The 4,593-nt window shown below is 39.0% G+C and overlaps 1 long non-coding RNA gene across 1 annotated transcript in view; it reads right to left on the reverse strand.

The window, feature by feature from the left end:
• LOC116225097 overlaps positions 1-1,763 on the reverse strand; it is a 6,092-nt gene extending 4,329 nt beyond the window's left edge. Inside the window, exon 1 of the long non-coding RNA XR_004165906.2 lies at positions 1,626-1,763. This is a non-coding gene — a long non-coding RNA (uncharacterized LOC116225097). The remainder of the gene's footprint in view (positions 1-1,625) is intronic.
• Between the last annotated feature and the right edge of the window lie 2,830 nt (positions 1,764-4,593).

Below are 4,593 nucleotides of genomic sequence, written 5' to 3' on the forward strand. Positions count from 1 at the left end.
CTAATGTTATAGTCTCCTCGATTTAACTTCTACAATTATAATTGGTGCCTGTGACACTTCGTATGAACGAGTTCATATTCATGAGTTCATATTAACACATATTAACACCAGTTCATTATGTGTAAAGAATGCTGATATGAAATATGAAAACAACCAGTAGTCAATGTGCAAGCTTCCAATTTAATCGTGATTTAAGATACTCTATTTGAGTTGGGGAAGTCTGTCCTTCAGTCGAGGCATGATGATCTCTCGCTACAACTTTCACCTGTTCGTGTTGGCGTAACAAATGCTTGTGGAGTCAAGTGCAGTTGAGAGGCGCTTGTCTCCAGGGCACAGATTACACTTAACTGTTATATTTTTCTCTTTTCACGGATACAAATAAAAAGGCTGTGATTGGAATACGGGACTGGAGCTGTCCCTGACGGGACAAATCAAAATCACCCATAATATTTCGGGATGTCCCGGACAATTCGGGACGGTTGGCAACCCTACTTGCACCTAAGTTATACCATATTTGAGTGTGCTTACATTAGCAATAACGTCAGCTAGTTTGAGGTGTATGCATAGGCTAACCATTAAATTAGCACCACATTTCCCGTATTTAACAATAATTACACATGGACTTACCTGGAAGTGATGCACGGGCATCATCTCGCAGTTTCTTTCTTTCTTTTGTCTGCCCCTGACTCCTGTTGTCTTTTTGAGGCCATTTTCGAAAAGTTGACCTAGCCTACTGTCAAAGTTCGTCAGGCCATTGAGATAGGAAAGGGCACCATGTCTATGGCACCCACAGCTTGGGACGTTGAGTGTGTATTTTTTTTTAAGGGGGGGCACCAGCGTAACTTTTTTTGAGCAATTAAATATATCTCTTGTTCAGCCTGTTTTGTGATATACATGCCTAAACGGTGCCTAATATTTCTATATGAAATAATATCGGCATTATAATTATTATAACTATGATGATTTTTCAGTTGCCTATTTTTTGGTGCCCCCACAGGAGTTGGTGCCCTACGCACAGCGCGTAGTGCGCGTTATGGGAGCGGCGGCACTGGTGTCAGTGTATGTGTGTGTAACTTTGTTTCTGTGTGTGTGTGTGTGTGTGTGTGTGTGTGTGTGTGAGTGTGTATGTGTGTGTGTGTGTGTGTCAGTGTATTTGTGTTTGTAAGTGTATGTGTAACTTTGTGTTTCTGTGTATGAAAGTCTGTGTGTGTGTGTGTGTGTGTGTGTGTGTTTGTACGTGTGTGTATGTCTGTGTGTGTGTGTGTGTTAGTTTGCAAGTGTGTGCGTAAGTAAGTGTGTGTGGTTTTGTATGTATGTGTGTAAGTGTGTGTGTTTGTAAGGATGTGTGTAAGTGTGTGTGTGTGTGTGTGTGTGTATGTGTGTGAGTTAGTGTGTGTGTGTGTGTGTGTGTGTATGTGTGTGAGTTAGTGTGTGTGTGGGGGGGGATGTGTGTGAAAGTGTGTGTGTGTGTGTGTGTGTAATAAAGATGGAAAATGAGAGTGATAAGAAGTGTTTACTGGTACATTAATAGTGACCCTTTACATGTGAAGAGCATGACAAATCACTGTCACTGTCACTGTCAAATTCACTGAAATCAACTCAGTATTTGGTCTTGTGATACTGACCTTAGTGACTCCAGTTTACAGATGGGATCCTCCAGAAGAGAAGAAAGATGCTTCACTCCTGAGTCTCCTGCTTTACTCCCATCCAGCCACAGATCTCTCATGTGTGAGGGGTTTGATCTCAGTGCTGATGCAAGAGAACTGAAGCCCTCTTCTGTAATACTGCAGTTTCTAAGGCTGTAGAGAGAAAATGACAAATATTCTTTATTTCCATATATATAAAAAAATATGATGAATATATATATATTCATAAAAAAAGAAACAATATACATGTATATATATTATGAGTGTGTGTTGTATTTATGTACGTGTATGTTTGTAAGTGTATGTATGTCTGCGTGTGTGTGTGTGTGTAAGTATGTGTGTAAGTGTGTGTGTCTGTGTGTCTGTGTAAGTGTGTGCATAGGTAAGTGTGTGTGGGTTTGTAAGTGTTTTTGTGTAAGTTTGTGCTTGTGTTTGTGTTTCTGTGTGTTTGTGTGTGTGTGTAAGTGTGTATGTGTGTGTGTGTCAGTGTATGTGTGTTTGTAAGTGTGTGTGTAACTTTGTTTTTCTGTATTTGTGTGTTTGTGTGTGTGTGTGTGTGTGTGTATGTGTGTGTTTGTGTGTGTGTATGTGTGTGTGTGTCAGTGTATGTGTGTGTAACTTTGTTTGTGTGTGTGTGTGTGTGTGTGTGTGTGTGTGTAAGTCTGTATGTGTGTGTGTCTGTGACAGTGTATGTGTGTTTGTAAGTGTATGTGTAACTTTGTGTTTCTGTGTATGAAAGTCTGTGTGTGTGTGTGGGTGTGTGTGTGTGTGTGTTTGTACGTGTGTGTATGTCTGTGTGTGTGTGTGTGTGGGTGTTAGTTTGCAAGTGTGTGCGTAAGTAAGTGTGTGTGGTTTTGTAAGTATGTGTGTAAGTGTGTGTGTTTGTAAGTATGTGTGTAAGTGTGTATGTGTGTGTATGTGTGTGTGTGTGTGTGTGTGTGTGTATGTGTGTGAGTTAGTGTGTGTGTGTGAAAGTGTGTGTGTGTGTGTGTGTGTGTGTGTGTGAAATAAAGATCGACAATCAGAGTGTTAAGAAGTGTTTACTGGTAGATTAATAGTGACCCTTTACATGTGAAGAGCATGACAAATCACTGTCATTGTCAAATTCACTGAAATCAACTCAGTATTTGGTCTTGTGATACTCACTCTAGTTTCTTCAGTTTACAGTTGGGATCCTCCAGAAGAGAAGAAAGATGCTTCACTCCTGAGTCTCCTGCTTTATTCTCAAGCAGCCACAGATCTCTCATGTGTGAGGGGTTTGATCTCAGTGCTGATGCAAGAGAACTGAAGCCCTTTTCTGTAATACTGCAGTTTCTAAGGCTGTAGAGAGAAAATGACAAATATTCTTTATTTCCATATATATATAAAAAATATGATGAATATATATATATATATTTATAAAAAAAGAAACAATATACATGTATATATATTATGAGTGTGTGTTGTTTTTATGTACGTGTGTGTTTGTAAGTGTATGTATGTCTGCATGTGTGTGTGTGTGTAAGTATGTGTGTAAGTGTGTGTGTTTGTAAGTATGTGTGTAAGTGTGTGTGTGTGTATGTGTGTGAGTTAGTGTGTGTGTGGGGGGGGATGTGTGTGAAAGTGTGTGTGTGTGTGTGTGTGTAATAAAGATGGAAATCAGAGTGATAAGAAGTGTTTACTGGTAGATTAATAGTGACCCTTTACATGTGAAGAGCATGAAAAATCACTGTCACTGTCAAATTCACTGAAATCAACTCAGTATTTGGTCTTGTGATACTTACTGTAGTTTCCCCATTTTAAGTGTGTGTGTAACTTTGTGTTTCTGTATGTGTGTGTTTGTGTGTGTGTCTGTGTATGTGTGTGTTTGTGTGTGTGTGTCAGTGTATGTGTGTGTAACTTTGTTTCTGTGTGTGTGTGTGTGTGTGTGTGTGTGTGTGTGTGAGTGTGTATGTGTGTGTGTGTGTGTGTCAGTGTATTTGTGTTTGTAAGTGTATGTGTAACTTTGTGTTTCTGTGTATGAAAGTCTGTGTGTGTGTGTGTGTGTGTGTGTGTGTGTGTGTTTGTACGTGTGTGTATGTCTGTGTGTGTGTGTGTGTGGGTGTTAGTTTGCAAGTGTGTGCGTAAGTAAGTGTGTGTGGTTTTGTAAGTATGTGTGTAAGTGTGTGTGTTTGTAAGTATGTGTGTAAGTGTGTATGTGTGTGTATGTGTGTGTGTGTGTGTGTGTATGTGTGTGAGTTAGTGTGTGTGTGTGTGTGTGTGTGAAATAAAGATCGACAATGAGAGTGATAAGAAGTGTTTACTGGTAGATTAATAGTGACCATTTACATGTGAAGAGCATGACAAATCACTGTCATTGTCAAATTCACTGATATCAACTCAGTATTTGGTCTTGTGATACTCACTCTAGTTTCTCCAGTTTACAGTTGGAATCCTCCAGAAGAGAAGAAAGATGCTTCACTCCTGAGTCTCCTGCTTTATTTCCATTCAGCCACAGCTCTCTCATGTGTGAGGGGTTTGATCTCAGTGCTGATGCAATATAACTGAAGGCCTCTTCTGTAATACTGCAGTTTGACAGGCTGTAGAGAAAAGGAAAATATTATTGTAAAAATGAAATGCAGATATTTCAGTGTTCTTTTTATCTTGATGTAGCGCCCCTTTGCTGTCCTGGCAATTAACAGTGGCTAACCTGAGTTCTTTAAATAATCTCTAACTAGGATAAATGTGTGTTTACTTTGTCTTCACACTATGGTTATTAATTACTATATAACAAGCCTATTATGACTAATAGACTATTATGAATAATATATTATTGAGGGGATCAGTAGTACGTCAGGTACCCATAGACAATTACTCACCTTTAAATGTATAGTTTTTAACTTAACTTAGTGTATTTCAGTCACACAATATACTAATATAAGTGTTCACCTTTTCAAACAAGAGTTATGGCTATGCAAAACTTTAGGCT

Source organism: Clupea harengus, chromosome 19 (assembly GCF_900700415.2).
Source record: "Clupea harengus chromosome 19, Ch_v2.0.2, whole genome shotgun sequence".
NCBI classification, from domain to species: domain Eukaryota; kingdom Metazoa; phylum Chordata; class Actinopteri; order Clupeiformes; family Clupeidae; genus Clupea; species Clupea harengus.